The following is a 17,691-nucleotide window of genomic DNA, read 5'->3' on the forward strand; positions in this document are numbered from 1 at the left end:
ATTTGAACCTTCCTTCTGGGAAATATCATTACCTAAGGCAGACTAATGCAAAGATTTCTACTTGGAAAGATAAAAAGAAAAAAGTGCTTTTCAACATTTGCACCTGCTACAGAACCATGGCTGTTGCCTTCAAGGAACCCATTTGTTATTAGCTTGTGGTATTCTAATAGTCCAGCTGACTGGACTGAACCCAGATGTTGGTGGCCGTGGGTAGTGGCTTACTGTCCATTGATTTGGAGTCAGTGGCTGATTACATACTTTTAAGTAAAACTTCTCTACCCGGTGAGGTCTCCCTTCCTCTTCTTCTTCATTATCCTCTTCTCGCTGTGGGTTTCTTTTTCTCTTTGCTCCCACATTTGCACTTTGCTCTCACACTGGGAACATATACAGGCATGAGCATCACACAAATGCATGCATTGCCCCTTTCTCTTTGTCTATATATACCCATTCACAGCCCCTCTTGCTCTAGCTCTCTTTCTAGATCTTTCCCCTTTGTCCTTCTGCGTGTGTCAATATTGATTACTTAATGCGATAGCAATCATTTTTATAATTTATTGAGTCCCTCTTGCATAGTAGAAATGAGAAAGATCTTTTTATATTGGCTCTCTCATTTAATCCTTAGACTCTCCGTTGTGGACAGGAAGAAACTGAGACTCAGAGAAGTTAAAAAAAAAAAAAAAAAGTGTTCAAGGCTACAGAACTAGCCCTGGCAGAGTTAGGACTCGAATGAAAGTTTCATTGGCCTCTAAGCTCATTCCACTAAGGCACACTGTTTGGAATGAAAATTTAGACTTTCAGAATGAAGATTTTATATAAATTGAATTATCCCACAGTAACTCTGAACATGAAACTCAAAAATCATCTTATGATGACTTGTCTGAAAACTATAACTTTGAAGGAAAGAATAGGGAACTTTTCAGAGATGATTAATCTTTGATGCAATTCTCGAAGAAGTGCTGACTAACGGTCCGATGACTGCTGTTTTGATCTTGGTACAAGTTAGGAAGTGGAAAGAAGTTCACTCAAATTTGCTAACAGTGTAGGTCTCCAAATTATTTTGGTTCCAGATTTTTTTTCTGGGCTAATTTAACCACTTCCTTTTTCATTCTCCTGTTTTTGAAGCCAAAATATTTCCTCCTTTTCTCTTAAGTTATTGTTAATTTTTAAAATCATATATACCATTTTTAAAACATCTTTTACTATCTGTCCTTCCCCCGCCCGCTTTCTTCTTCATATTTTCTTCCATTTTCTCTTCCTTCGTTTTTTGCATCCTAGTTTGCATCCGTGTTCTGTCCCATTATATTACTGAAAATAAAATGTACTGGAATCCTAATCTCTAAAATCCTGGCCATCACATGTAGGGCCCTTTGAAGTTTGCTTTTAACTTTTGTTTGTGGTTGGCTAACTCACTCACCAATCACAACTGTGTCATTGTAGCATTTGGAGGTGGGTGCGTGAAGCCCTACTGGTCTATTTTTCTTTTTTGTGAGGTTTTGCTAAAAGACAATGGTAGCTCAATGAAAAAAAAAACCTGATTGAGCATTCATTCTAGAAAAAACAAAAAGCGAGTGTGCATGTGTGCATGTCTTTGGGAATGAGAAGGAGGTTAAATTCTATCTAAAGAATGTATAGTTATTTGCTAAGACTTACCTCTTAACATTCTCTTGAATCAAGGTGGACTTTAGTATCAAATCAAAATGATAATTAAAGTGCTTAAGTGACTGACATTTTAAGGAGTAGGGAAACGAGAAGAATAAAGAAGAAAAGTTTTCAAAAAGATTGTATAAACTAAAACTAAAGCGTAGGTAAATCTCTTTCCTCTTCTGCTGACATTCCTCCCTCCCATCTCATTTCCTTGGTTGGTTTGTCCACAAGAGAGAATGAGGAGGATTCCTACAGGGTTCCTCTTCTCAAAGCAAAGATCTTCACAGTTTCCTGTCTCAGAGGAAGTGGGGAGTTAAAGGAGCAGATTCTCTAAGGCTGGGAGGAGGCCAAGGTTAGTTCCTCAAGTTTCTTTGTTATTTTTGAGATAGGAGATTTTTCTGTCCTCAAGTTGCCATGACCTTTCAGGAAACTTTACTGCTAGCGATTATCAGAGGCACTCAGAAGAAATAAAGCCTGCTGCAATACCACAGCTATTGATAGGCATAGGTGTTAGTAAAGACCAGTTTCATGTGTAATACTTATGAATTGTTAAAGTTTTAAAAAGAAATGATTTGTATAAACAAGGATATCGTTGAATCACGTGACATCTGTATCTATGTGTTTGTTTTATTTGTGCCCATGTCATTAATCCATGGGTCCCATTTCTCTCTTTCTGGTAAGTTGCAAGCAGGCAGTCAAAGAATGGAACTGCTTCTGGCACTCAATATGCTGATCTTTGCAAAGAAGCTGTCACCAATCTACTTGGATGGGAAGCATTCCAAATCGTGTTTCTAGTGTGACCAAAGCCTGGCTTTACCATTCAGCCTCCTTGACCAGGTCCAGGCCTGCCCTTAACCAGTAACAGCCGTTTGGACTGAAGCTGAGGAACACTAATTGACTGGTAGGGGTAATCAGATCCAGATAACTGCTGGGGAAAGCAGTAATCAGAAACAAACAGGGGTGCATGGCAGATATGAGCTAGGAAACAAAAGACAACAGTTTAGCCCCTGAGTGTGTTTTCTTGCACTTTTACTTTTTTTTTCTTTTTAATTCAAATTAGGGTCTTAGTCAAAGGGTCTAAACAGCAAGAAGTGGCTTCCAAAAAGAGAAGTTTAGACTATTAAAAAGAGTATTTTTTTTCTATGTCAAATAGGCATAATCGGTTCAGGAAAATCCTCCCTGGAAACTACAACAAAATAGCACGATATTAAGAAGATAAGCCAATAAGGTGGTCAGAGAGAAGCCTACTGGAAGAATCGGGAAATGTGATTCTAGTATTTCTCTGTCTTTTTCTTTCTGGCAGGGATTACAAACGCTCTCGCTCTCTCTAAAATGTCACCTTCGAGGATGTGTTGTCAGCCCCTTTCAGTTGTGATCTCCAGAGGAAAGGGGAAGATTTAATAGAAACTGTGGGATGCCAATATTCAGATAATTTTCAAGTACAAGTGTGAGAAATAAGAGCCAAGATTTCCAGGATTTTAGTAATATGCTTGTCACTGTCAGCAGACTTAACCCAATTGTATGGTCTTCGAATTTAGGAGGCAGGCTAAAAAAAAATAAATTTATAGAAGACAGAGACTAAAGTTAAAAACAACAACAACAACAACAACAAAAACTCCTTTACTTGGTTGCCCGGGTAACTTCTCCTGATTGGAATAAGGCAGACATGTGATGCAAAAACTCAATTGTTTCCTCTGAGCACACTTTTACCATCTCTTTTCTTGTGTTCAACTTTATGAGAGAGAAAGGGCAAAGTTTTCTTTCTCAATGCACAAAAAGAGATGCAATGATGGTAGAGTAGAAAATGAGACACTTAAGAGTGTGGAAGAGGCACTCATTTCCCTCTTTCTGGTAAGTTGCAAGCAGGCAGTCAAAGAATGGAACTGCTTTTGGCACTCAAATAGCTGTGGGATTTTGAGGCCAAAGCCGCAAACACTGAAGTAACACAAACACTGAGTAATGGGAAGGCATACATAGACTTTTCAAAAGTCAAAAAGCTTGAAAAGAGGACAGAAATTAGATTAAGCTAATGTTGCTTAACACATGAAATTGGTTGTTAGCAATTCACGGAGCCCATGGGATACTCAGATTCTATAGGGCATTTCAAACTCAGACCCAGAGCAATGACAAATGTTACAAAGAGCAGAGAAAAAAGTTAGACTAGAGTAGAAGAAAGGAAAGAACTCCCAAACCTTATATCTGACACAATTTTAGATCTCAGTTGGTGAAGAGGAATCACAAAGGCCATATGTAAATAACAGGGCTTACCAGGGACCTAAAACTGACTCTAACATTAACTTTTAAAAACATCTTACAGAAGTTAATGCATGTAGAAAAATTAATAACTACTAATAAAATTTAAAAATTCAAAAACAAACACCTTTATTTTTAATACCCAGAACTAACATTATAGCTGGCACATAATAATCATTTAATAAATATCAGCCATTTAAAAGTATATATAGAGCTTCTGGTCAAGATGGTGGAGTAGGTAAACACTGTGCTCACCTCCTCTCACGACCACATCGAAATTACAACTAAACTACAGAACAGCCATCATTGGGAGTCACCTGAAGTCTAGTTGAACAGAAGTCCTACAACTAGGGACTCACAGAAGAGGCCACCTGAAGATTGGTAGGAGGGGTGGAAATGTGAAATGGGCTGGTCCCACACACATGTGTGGTGGTTGAGAATTGAGAGGAATATCTTGGCTGCAGAGGTCTACCTGGAGGAGTGAAGGGTCCTGGCCCCACACCAGGATCCCCAGCCCAGGGTTCCAGTGCTGGGAAGAGAAATCTTCAGAACTTCTGGCTGTGAAAACCGGCAGAGATTGTGATTGAGTGAGACCAGGGCAACTGGAGTTCCAGGTGTTCCTCTTAAAGGGCTCATGCATGGACTTACTCGCTGACAGACTCACTCACTTTGAGCTCCAGAGCTGGGGCAGCAGCTTGAAAGGTGCCAGGGACATACAAGGAGGAAATGAATTATCTGATTTCACCGTGAGGGTTGGAGGGGCAGCTTTCTTCCAAACAGAAGTGCTGGTAGAATCCATTGTTTCTTCATTGAATACTTACGCCGCCCAGTGTGCAGATGCAGGTGGGCACCATATCTGAGTCTTCATCAGCCTAATACTGGATGCCCTGCCCAGGTGATTCCCTGAGACCCCGCCCCACCCAACTTGTGGGACCACCCAAGCCACCCCAGTGGCATTTTCATACAAATGGCCTATCTTGGCTCATGCTGGGCACTTTCATAAAATCTCTCAAAGGTTTGCAAAACCAAAACAAGCAGCTGCTAGCCTCAGTGTGCCCTATACATTTTGCTGAGTGGCACCAATGCTTGCGCTAGCGACAGCTGGCCTCAGATTGTTGTTTGGCCTCTTGAGGCACCTCCAAGCTCAATGCGAGTGGAAGATATCTGCGTATTGCTTGGGGACTCTTGGTCAGGGCACAGCCTGTGGCTGAACTTGGCCTGCAGTGGGGCTCCTCTCAGGAGGCCCTGGGGGCTGGCATGTCTGGTGCCTAGCTTCAGACCAAGACAAAGCACCACCTGGGGCTGCATCTGAGGATGACACACTAAAAGAGCTGACTGGGCAGGCACCAGAGCCCTGCCAAAGTGAATCCTGCTCCTTAGGGTCAGCCCCTCACCACCCAGTCCTCACAACCAATCAGCCCAAGGGTCAGTCCCTCCAATTGATGTGCACATGATAGCCAAGGTACACTACGACAGAGAGGCACACATAACACACACAAGAGACATACCTGAAGGACCTGGCTCAGGTGACCAGGGAGGACTGTGCCACTGGGCCCCATAAGACACCTACTACATATGGCCACTGTACTAAGATTAGGAGACAGGGCAGCCCTACCTGATACATAGAAACAAACACAGGGAGGCAGCCAAAATGGGGAGACAAAGAAACTTGTCCCAAATGCAAGAACAAAACAAAGCTCTAGAAAAGGAACTAAACAAAATGGAGAAAGCAATCTACCAGATGCAGAGTTCAAAACGCTGGTTATAAGGATGCTCAGTGAACTTAGGGGACGAGTAGATGCACTCAGTGAAAACTTTAACGAAGAGATAGAAAACATAAAAGAGAACCAATCAGAAATGAAGAATTAGAGGAATCGACATGAAGATTACATTAGATTTCATGAAGCAGAGGATCAAATTAGTGATTTAAAAGATAAAGTAGCAGAAAACACCCAATCAGAATAGCAACAAGTGTCTACAGCCATGACGCCCTGAACGCGCCTGATCTCGTCTGATCTTGGAAGTTAAGCAAGGTCAGGCCTGGTTAGTACTTGGAGGGGAGACAACCTTGGAATACTAGGTGCTGTAGGCGTAAACAACAACAACAAAAAGAATAGCAACAGGAAAAAAGAATCCAAAAAAAATGAGGATAGTTTAAGGGGCTCTGGGACAAGATAAAGCATACCAAAATTTGCATCCTTGGGGTGCCAGAAGGAGATGAGACAGAGCAAGGAATTGAAAACCTATTTGAAGAAATAATGATGGAAAACTTAAGTAAGCTGGTGAAGGAAATAGACATACAAGACCAGGAAACACAGAGAGTCCCAAACAAGATAAACCCCAAGAGCCCCACACCAAGACACTAAAACGCCAAATATTAAAGAGAGAATCTTAAAAGCAGCTAGAGAAAAGCAATTAGTTACTTAGGAGGGACGTCCTCTAAGACTGTCAGCTAATTTCTCAACAGAAACTTTGCAGGCAAGAAGGAATTGGCAGGAAATACACAAAGTGATAAAAAGCAAGGACCTCTAACCAAGATTACTCTACCCAGCAAAGCTATCATTTAGAACCAAAGGACAGATAAAGAGCTTCCCAGACAGGAAAAAACGAAAAGAGTTCATCACCACCAAACCAATATTAGAAAAAATGTTAGATGGACTTCTTTAAAAAGAAGAAAAAAAGATTAAAAATATGAATAATAAAATGACAATAACTACATATCTATCAACGATTACTTTAAAAGTAAATGGATTAAAAGCTCCAATCAAAAGACAGAGTGGCTGAGTGGATAAGAAAACAAGACTCTCAACATATGCTGCCTGCAAGAGACTCACTCCAGATTGAAAGTCACACATGGACTGAAAGTAAAGGGATAAAAACAGATATTTTATGAAAATGAAAGTGAAAAGAAAAAAAAAGCTAGGGAAACAATACTTATACCAGACAAAATAGACTTCCAAACAAAGGCCATGATAAGAGACAAAGAAGGACCCAGTAGTCTAGCTTCCAGGTATTTATTTGCACAAACCCAAAACACTACTTTGAAGGGACAGGAGAATCCATATGTTCATTGCAGCATTACTTACAATAGCCAAGATGTGAAAGCAACCTGAGTGTCCATCAATAGATAAATGGATAAAGAAGAGGTGGTACATATATACAATGGGATATTACTCAGCTTATAAAAAAATGAAATCTTGATGAACCTAGAGGGTATTGCGCTGAGTGGAGTAAATCAGAGAGAGGAAGACAAATGCCGTATAATTTCACTTACATGTGGAATCTAAAGAATAAAAAAACAAACAAAACAGAAACAAAGTCATAGATACAGAGAACATTTTGATGGTTGCCAGATTGTAGGGAGTTGGGGGCTGAATGAAAAAGGGTACAAATTGGTAGTTACAAAATAGTCATGGGATATAAAGTATAGCATAAGGAATATCACCAATAATATTGTAATGACTATGCATGGTGTCAGATGGATACTGGATTTATTGGGGTGATCACTTCATAAGTTATATAAATGTCTAATCTCTGTGTTGTACACCTGAAACTAACATAATATTATATGCCAACTGTAACTAACATAATATTATATGCCAACTGAACAATAAAAAAGTTATGAAAAACTAAAAGTTTATGGAAATATATATTCATACATATCTACCTATTGACATATGTATTTTTAAAAAATCTATATTTATTGGTAAACCATATATTAGAGATATTTTCCATGTTAATAAATGTGTTTTGTAGTTTTATTTTCTTTGTTTTACTGCTAATATCTGTATGCTTTACAACATAAAATAGAATGTTGAGCATCTTGGCTGTATCTAGAAATCAATGGAATGTATCTATAAATGCAGTGAAATCCCTTGTAAGTCTCAAAGGAAAAAAAAATAATTGCAGAGATCAAACATGCACACATTTATATGAATAGATGCACGGATGTGGACTAAAGAAATGAAGATCCATTGTGAGCCCAGAGAAGACAAATGAGCCTCTCCCTTCCTTGATAATGATCCCTCCTTCTTCCCCTCGGTCCCCTAGATCTTCCCAGATGTCCTCTGGTTGGCTAAGTCCATCCAGGATTTCCTGATTATAATGAGGAAGCACAGATGATCACACTAGTGAGTTCACATTAAGATCTTATCACCTTTTGACCTCTAGCCCCACCTCTGTTTACCAGTCTGAAAGCTGGTTCACATGACTGTAAATGGAGAAGAAAGAAAGGAGGTGAAGAAACAAAGCAACATATGCCAGCTCTGCTGAGCCACACCTTGTTTCTCTCTTCCTGTGTAATGATGAGAAGCAGAGCCTTGGGCTATTACAGTTTAGGGTAGGAACAGAGTTGCAATGTACGAGCAGATATTTACCTACTCAAAGCAATTATTTTTCATTGAGAAAATAGAGCACATCTGTGGAAGTTTGTTTATTTTTCCTACCAGCAAATCAGTCATTCTGCCCACATCTTTCACATCTTTTCTCATGGTCTTGTTTTCACCAAAGGTTATTCTCTCCAATTCTGTCCCAGAACCTATTTTCCATTAGACACAAACTTTGTCCTCTTATTTTTTGTCCAGTATCATTCCCTCATCATACAAACAATCTTTAGTAGCTATCAAATTAAAAAGCAAGCAAATTTTGTCTATGGCCATGCTACCCTGAACAGGCCTGATCCAGTCTGATCTCGGAAGTTAAGCAGGGTCAGGCCTGATTAGTACTTGGATGGAAGGCCACCTAGGAAGGCCAGGTGCTGTAGGTGTAAAAAAAAAAAAAAAAAAAAATAAGGAATTGTAAGCTGACAAGGTCCTTGTAATCTGTGAGGTCAACCAAGGGTCGCCTTGCCTAAAAAAGAATAATAATGATAATAATGAATAAATAAAAAGCAAGCAAATTTTAAAAAATGCAAAATCCTTTGTTGAATCCTTATCTCCCTCTTCCTCCTACCTCCGCCTATTTTTATTATGTTCCTTTTTACAGTAAAACTTAAAGAAATTTTGCTAATATGCTGTCTCCACTGCCCGAACTCCATTTTATGTCAGCACGCTCTAATCTGGTTTCTACCTTCACTAGTCAATAAAATAGCTTTGGTCAAATGTGTCAATGACTTTCATGTTGACAAGGCAATGGGCGTGTTTTGTCTCAAACTTGTCAGCCTCTCAGCATTATTCCACATGGTGAACAGTTTCATCTTTCTCCCCTGACTTCAGTTACACTTTGTTCCCCTGGAGTTTCTTTTACAATCCTGACTGCTCCTTCTCCATTTCTTGTACCGGCTCTCCTCCTCTGATGGGCTTCTAAGAGTTGGACTTAAGGCAAGATCATGGGTCCTTTTCTCTTTTAAAGGGCCAGAAAACAAATTCCTGGCTAATTTTCAGCTATGGTGGGTTCATTAGGGTCTGGGGAGATCCACTGGGTTTTTATTTCTCAAATCTCCAAGTGCATAATTAGGATTGACATATTAGCAGTTAGAGGAGCCTCCATATTGAATTACTGGCCTGTAGGGAAAGAGAGACCATAGCGAAGAAGGCCAAGTGGAAACCTCTGAAACTGCCCCCACCCTCCTCAGTCAAGGGAGAAAACAAAGAAAAATTGCACCCTGGCAGTAGGGAAATGGCAGACATTCATGCGACTGTTACAGACATAAAAAATGCAGGTGTGCTAGTCATATCTTTATTTAAGTCATCAGTCTAACTCCTGCTATTACTGGATGGCTCTAGAGAATGAATGGAGAAAACCACAAGCTCAAACAAACAATACCCTTGATTTTGGTTACTGTGCTGGATGTGGTTTTATTGCTAGATAAATACGATAAAATAGGTTAATAAAGCCTCAGGAACATGGTATGTGGTCATCGATTTGGGAAACGGACTTTTTAAATTCCAGTTAGGAAGAGGATCAGAAACAGTTTTGACTCATGTGACACAAATAATATTCAATTGTAGCTTCAACCCAGGATTATGTTGGATTCATTCTATCAATGACATCATGCTGATTGGACAGTACTCTAGAAGACTTTATACTTTATTAGACACATGCAAGATAAATTATGAAGATTCGGGAACCTGACACTTTGGTGATGTTTTTATGGATCCAGTAGTCAGGAGCATGCTGGGCTATCCTCTCCTTTGTAAAAGGCACACCTTGCATGCTCTACCACAAAGAAGGAAGCACAATCCAGGTAGGCCTCTTTGAATTCTGGGAGCAGCACAGTATACACCTAGGAACACCACTAGCATTGAGTAGGGACCAGATCTCTGGAGATCATCAAGGCTTTGGTGCAAGCAACCCTGCCATTTGGGCCAAATGGCTGATACCTAGTTGTGTTGGAAATGCCAGTGGTGGATTTTACCAAATCACAAATTAGGGCAGGTCCAGCGGCAGTCCGCCGAAATGGTCTATCTGAGATCAAGCCACCATATGACTAGAGGGCATGTCACTCTCCAGATTTGCACAAGTGCCTTTCTGCAGCTCGCACCTATGGCCACATGAAGGATCTCATATAATCAGCTGAAGGAGGACAAAAAAGCCTGAGTTTGATTTTTCAACAATCAGTCTTGGTATGCATGTGCAGGCAAAAAATAAACAATAGTTGCATTGTAGCTACAGCCAGGGTTGGCCTTGAAAGGTAGTGGAGATGGAAAATCTTGCCAATGGAAAGTGCTGTAGGGTTACACCTAGTCATCTACATTGTATGCAGGGAGAAGCAGCCCAAATAGTTTCAATGATGAGCTCTGTCAAATATTTAAAGTAGAAATAACACAAATCTCACAGAAACTTCTTCAAAATATAGATTAATAGGTACAATTCCAGTCAAAAACTAAACAACTTTGTGGGTAGAAATTGACATCTTGATTTAAAAATTTATATGGAAATGCACATTAATAATGAAAACAATCGTGACAAAAAAAGAACAAATACTCATATTATCTGATTTCAAGACTAATTATACAACTACAGTAGTAAACACACTGTCAGCATAAGTATAGACAAACAGATGTAAAGAGTGAATATTCTACGACCCTTTTGTATGAAGCTCCAGAATGGGCTAAAATAACAAATAGTAATGGAAATTGCACAAATGGTTTCTTTTGGAGGGAGTGAGATGGGGCTGGAACTGACTGTGAAAGACCAGGAGGGAGCCCTCTGGGATTATGGAAATGTTTTGCACGGTAGTAACATGGGTGCATACAATTGTCAAAACTCATCTAACTGACCATATAAGACCTGTACATTTTCTGTTTTTAAATTATAACCAAAAAAAGTTTTACCTCCTGAAATATGCAACAACATGGAAAATCTCAAAAACATGTGTAGCAAAAGAAGCCAGACACCAAAAAGTACATTTTGTGTAAATACATTTATATGAAGTTAATCATATGCTAAACTAATCTATGGTGATAGAAATCAAAGCAGTGGCTGCTTACAGAGGGTGAGGAAGGGTCATTTTCTGGCGTGATGAAAATTTTCTATGTCTTGATTGTGGTGTTGGTGACATGATATAAACGTTTATCAAAACTCATCAAATTGTATACTTACGATGTGCGTATATGTAACATCATTAAACGTAAAATTTTTTGGTGTCCATCCAAATGACAAAAGTGACCTGTTTTTGGCAAAAAATGTAGGCAAATGAGCATTCACATACCTTCTTATAGGAAATGGAAATGATATGTCTTTTCAACAAGCAATATGTCACCTCTATAAATGAATAACACTGCGACCTTTAGTCTAGCAACCCTATTCCTAGGAAGCTATTTCATAGATAGCCCCAGAATGTAAGGGTATTTGAATGATAATGCTCTCTGAGGTGATATTAATAATAGCAAAAGGACTTCAAACAAATGAATGTCTATAATTAGGAAACAGCTGAATAAGTTATGGCATATCTGCCTCCACTGACCATGATACAGCCATTAAGATGATGAATGAGAATTGTACAGTTATCTTGAAGGGATTTCCACGAGTTAGTGTAGGTTGAGAAAAACTTGTGTATAATATGATTTAATTTTTGTAAAACAAAGACAAAAGCATGCCATATTCGTATGTATGTACATGAATCTAATGTGTGCATATTCAGGATTATGTGGTGGGAAACATACTGATTTATTGCCGTGAGTTACCTTAGCGAGGAGCAGTTACTAGCACAAATGGCAAGGGACAAAGGGAAAGAGGAATCAAGGACAAAGCAAAAAGACTTGCGTGCCTTTGCTATTACAGCCCTGTCTCTCTATAAAAATATATTTCTGTGGATATATGTGTAAAGACCTCTTACTAATTTATGTTTGCCTATTCTTTCATTTAATGAGCATGTATATTACTATGCACCAAGCACTATTTTAAGTGATTTCAGATAATAACTAATTTAATTCTTATAACAACCCTCTGAAGCAGTTACTGTATTTAAAAAATCTTTTATTTTGCAATTGTCATACAATATTACAGTTGACATATAATATTACATTAGTTTCGGACGTACAACATAGCAGTTAGACATTTATATAACTTATGAAGTGATCGCCCCAGTAAGTCCAGTACCCATCTGACACCATAGTTATAATATTATTGACTGTATTCCCTATGCTGTACTTTGCTGTTAGTTTCTGTGTTCTAAAGATAAAGAAACCGAGGCACAGAGAGGTTGCCCAAAGTTACATAGCTAGTAAGCAGCAGGTCGGGGATGTGAACCCAGGCATTCTGGCTCCAGAGTCTGTATTTTTATCACATCACACCCCTTCTCTGTTTAATGAAAAGCAAATCGGCCATCACGCCACTGTGTAACAACCTCCACTGGATTGCCACTGCACTCAGAAGACGATTCTAACTCCTTCGTTGACATTTAAGGGCCTTCATGATCTGGTCCCTGCCGAACTCTCTTTACATGCTCAGTCACACTGACCCCTGTCTCTGATAGGTTTATTCTGGGGTCTTATTCCCCCAGCTGTTCCTCAGGTCAGCTCCTGGCTGGCTCTGTCACAGCCTTCGGATCCTGGTGAAATGTTCCGTCCTTCAGGGGCCTTCCCTGACCACCTATCTGAGTAGGTCTCCTCTACACTTCTCTACCAGAACATTCCATTCGTCCTTTTTACAGCATTTAATGCATTCTGTACTTATTTTCACTGACTATTTGTTTACTGTTTATCTATTTCCTCTGCAGGGTATAACTTCCATGGGGTATAACCTCCTTGGGGTAGGGACATTTTTAGTCTTGGCCTCTGCTGTATCTCTGCACTCAGCGTAGTCTTGGTAAATAGTGGGTCCTCCGAGGCACTTATTGAATGCATAGATAAATGAATGAAAGGCAATACCGAAATGAGCGAGCATTTAGTTCTAGAGTTATAGACCAGGATTTGACTTACTCTTCTTAACTTGGGAGACTTGCAAAACCGTGAAACATGTTTCGTCATCTGTACAAGGGAGATAATAATAGTAGCTTCCTCACAGAGGTGTTGTGAGGATTAAATGAGTTAACCTATCTGCCAGGCACATCGTTACCCCTCAGCGTATCATAGCTGTTATTATTGTCATGTCTCATATTCTCAGGCTGCATCACAGGTGACCATCCAGCCTGTGGGTTGACAGCCCTGGGGGTCAGATCCTGTTCCTGTTCCAATCGGCTTAGCTCGGCAGGTAGGGCTGAGCCTGTGGCGGGGCAGGTGCATGACTGTCGTGCCCGCAGCAGTGCTCCAAGCCAGGAATAGTTCCCTTCCCCCTTCTCCCTTGCTTTTCTCAGCCTTTCTCCCAGTCCTTTCCCTTTCTTTGTATTGTTCTTAATATTGGCTGCTCGGCTCCCTTTCTGACACTGGAAAGCATCTTCAGGAGTGTCAGGGATCCTGTTAACAGGGTATGCTTAGCAAAAACAGGAATTTGATGGTGTGTTAAGATAGGTTAACCAGATTTCAGAACATATAGTGACTTAATCATAGCATAGAACTGATAACTTCTTGTTTCCTCTTCTTCCTGGGTCACAGGAAACGCTTGACTACCCCACCCTTCCCAGCGGTTGCTGGCAGAAAACACTGATGTGGATCGAAATGTAGAGTATTTACAGAAGACAGAAGGAAAAGAGAATGCAAAAAGAGGTTAAGTGGAAAAGCATTAGAAATTGGAAAATAAGAGAGGGTGGGTAGAAAGCCTTGATTGCTTTGTGTTTATTCAAGATGAGAGGGCAGAAGCTATTGCTTCTCTAGGGATCGGCCAGGAAAGACTTCCTAGAAAAGTACCGAATTATCCGGGCTCATGTCTGCCAACTGCTAAAAGACTTCCTGCCTGCAGCCCTCCTGAACTAACTCGTAGTTATCTGAGCGTATCGTCCTGACTGTGTGGTGCCATCCTCTCTTCCAGGAATGGCTTTTCTACTCCCTGTCTCGAGAACTCCTGCCCCTTGTACCTGTCCCACCGCTAATCTCAGTGCCCAGCACAGTGGTGACACATTATAGGCATCTCATAAATGCATGTTGAATGAATTATGGATATTTGGAAGCTTCTCGATTTATATAGAGAATGTAAATGAGGGAAAGGTAACTGTTGGGTGCATAAAAAGAGTGTCCTACAGTGAGGTTGAGTCTTGAGAATTAATTATTCTCAAAGTGGATATAAGCTAATAAAAGAAATATGTTAAAAGAAAGGTTGGACATAGCTTTGAAGGATGGTTGCAACCTGAATGACAGCGGGGAGGAGCTTGAACTGGCAGGGGCTAGGGGAGGGGTGACTGGAAGGTGAGTCCTGCACTAGAGTCTGGCAAAGGGTAAGCGAGTGGTGCCGATTTTCAGCTAGACAAGAGGTCAAGCCGTATTCCCTGGAGAGGGGCTCGTTCTAACTAGATCAGCTGAGTTCTTGTGATTTGCACAAAGTTCCAAGCTAGCATTGGAGGAGCCACATTTTGATACTTTTTATGCTGATGTTGTAAAGAAACTTTTGTCCTCTTTCACAGGAGTGTCATCTTAGTAACAGTATGGGACAACTACTCTCCTGGAATAGCAATGCTTCTCTGTCTTTGTCTCTCTCTCTCCCCACCTCGGGCTCCCTACCTTGAGCTAGGTAGCTACCCTCCACAGATCCCCTTTTCTCTCATCCTTCCTCGATAGTTAAATTCAAAAACGTCACCAGAAGAAGCTCTTGGCCTGTCCTCATCTAGAGGTCTTTAAAACGGGATTGTCATCTTCTCCAAGATGGTTTCGGTGAAGCTAGGCTTGACTTTAAAGAGATCTACTGACCAATTTATGCCTCTTACAACTCTCTATTATTATCTGATCCTAGGATTTAAATTTTACATGTACTGAACATTCATATATGTAACAGCTTTGATTATTCGAGGACAGAGTACGTATATTGATTGGGTTAGTAGCCCATTCACAATCACTTTTTTTTTCACAATCGCTTTTTTTTTCATGATCACTTTTGATTTCAAGTTTTTATTAAGATAATCACAGATTTTGCTTAATTAATCTCTTTGTTGAAATCAGCGTTTATTCCTACATGGGAGTTAATGCAAGGATGTTTTTCTCATGTAAAGCGGTGTTTCCCCCTACCCTTTCCTCCAATTGCCATCTCAGGAAGAAAGAAGGCAAGTGAGAACTTATGTATTATTCTGAAGGGGATGCTGTCTTCTTACACATGTAGTGGAAAGAAGACAGACTAGGTGTCATTCAGTGAACCAATATTTATTGTGCGAAACTGCTATAGTACTGGGATCAAATATTAGCTCGGTCACTTACTAGCTATGTGACCTGGGGTGACTAACCATTCCAGTTTGCCCAGGGTTGCCCAGGTTTTGGCACTGTTAATCCTGGGAAAACTGGGACAGTTGGTCACCCTGCCTAAGTCACTTGCACTTACCTGTAAAGTTGGGAAATTGATTCTTTTTTTTATATCAGGAGTTTGGTGTGAGGGTCAAATGAGATAAAATGAAAGAAAGTTGTAAGTTGTAAACTGCCATATAAGCATAAAGTACTGTTTGTTTGGTTTTCCCCAGGTACATGTAGCAAAGGGCTTAGATCTAGAACTGGATTTTCATGCTAGAGATAAAGCAGGTGCTGAGGGGTACGGGGAACCCCAGACTTATCAGGTATTAGGATAAGTTTCCATCTGACTGCAAAGTTTGATGCCCAAGCGGCCTGGCAATACTACATCAGAGTCTTGCGGGCAAAATCGTAAAGAGATTCAAACGCCGTGTCAGTGGGCTCTGGTGTGTTCTCAAGAGCATCTATCTGCAAGTAGGTATCAGGGCAATAGCCTTGGGGCTGAGAGTTTGGAAATCTCTGTGGGAGGGGATCGGCCAGGGCAGCCTAGGTGGACTAATAGAGGGACCTGGGTGCTGGGTCGGTACCTACAACATGACCAGGACCAAAACAGTCACTAAGGCAGTGAGTGCCCTGTTATCACCAAGATCCAAGGTTGGGAGTAGACCCTCAGCCAGGATGACTCAAAGGCAGGGCCACAGAATGTGAGACTGAGGCTGGACGTAAGAAGAGTCTGGAAAAGGAATATGAGGCAGGAAAGTGAACTTTACAACTCTGCTGGGAAGGATTTCTGCAGGATTTTACTATCTTTTTACAGTTTGATATTCTGGAGTAGCTAGTATTTACATACACCCAAGTTTTTTTATTCATATATTTTTTAAAACCTTCTCATTACCTTTCCGTTTATTTTTATGATACTTAATACATTTTCAATTAGTGCTTATCATGTGCCAGATCTTGGGAGCATTTACCAAACGCCTCCCATGAGCTGTCTCACGGGACCTCTGAGGCAGGTATTGTTTTCCGTTTTACAGACAGGGAAATGAGGCTCAGAGAGGCTAACGAACTAATATAAGTTTACACAGTAGATCATGGAGTTGGGATTTGAACTCAGTGATGCTTTATTCAAAGCCCATGGTTATTCCAGTCTAGGATCCAGCTTCTCAATTTGAGCCCTCAGAGACCAAGTCCATGAATCACTTGTCCGTTGTGTTATCTCTTCTGCACCTTGGGTTACGACTTCTTGTTAGAGGCATATATTGTCTCCCTCCCTTTCCTAACCCACCACTACGATAGACTTCTCCCTTCAACCCAAGTCATCATCAGTCCAGAAACTACTCTGAGTCAATGCCACACACAGCGCTAGTCTGTGAGCTGTTTGTCATGGCCCACAAAGATATGACGTTCAGGCAGAATTTGAATCAACTACCTCACTAAGCACACTGTTTAGTTCGACTGACACTTTTTTTTTTCCCTAAAGCAAGACTTTCTTAATGAAAGAAGAATTGCTTGGGGTTCACTTTCTGGCACAAGTTCCTTCTCTCATAGTGAGTGGGTCAGTAAAAATATTTGGAGGGCTGACATCCATCCACAAATTGGCACCGGCCCAAGGACAGCACTGAGCAAATGCTGCCTAAGTTAACATCGCGCCTGTCTCGTCCCTCAGTGCTGTCAACCCTGTGTTATTGTAACAGCCGCTCAGATAGTCTCTCTGCTTCCAGTCTTTTCCTCCAAGGCATCCTCCCCTCTTTGCCAGAGAGATCTAACGCACATGTCTGTTTGTGACACACCCCTACTTAAAACCCTTCAATGGCTCCCACTGTCCCCCAATAAAGTCCAAGCTCCAAGTCAGACCGGAGGCTATTTGTGATCTGGCTCTGGTACTCTTGCCAGCTTCCCTTCTCTCCCCCTTGCTCCTAGGGGGCGGTTTTACTGAGTCATATGTAGTCCCCAAATAGGCCATGTGCTGAATTCTAGTTTTGTATATGTTGCTCTGTCTGTCCCCGTTGCTTGCCCTCACCTCTTTTCCCTGTTGCGCATGCACACGCGT

General features: G+C 40.7%; 1 long non-coding RNA gene and 2 pseudogenes across 1 annotated transcript in view; all 3 read left to right on the forward strand.

Moving 5' to 3' along the window:
- LOC120607851 (uncharacterized) overlaps window positions 1-17,691 on the forward strand; it is a 67,006-nt gene that overhangs the window by 793 nt on the left and 48,522 nt on the right. The window lies entirely within an intron of this gene.
- LOC120607976 (uncharacterized) lies at window positions 5,871-5,989 on the forward strand (annotated as a pseudogene).
- Window positions 8,544-8,662, forward strand: LOC120608024 (uncharacterized; annotated as a pseudogene).

The sequence above is a fragment of the Pteropus medius genome, unplaced genomic scaffold (genome assembly GCF_902729225.1).
Source record: "Pteropus medius unplaced genomic scaffold, Ma_sr-lr_union100, whole genome shotgun sequence".
NCBI lineage: Eukaryota > Metazoa > Chordata > Mammalia > Chiroptera > Pteropodidae > Pteropus > Pteropus medius.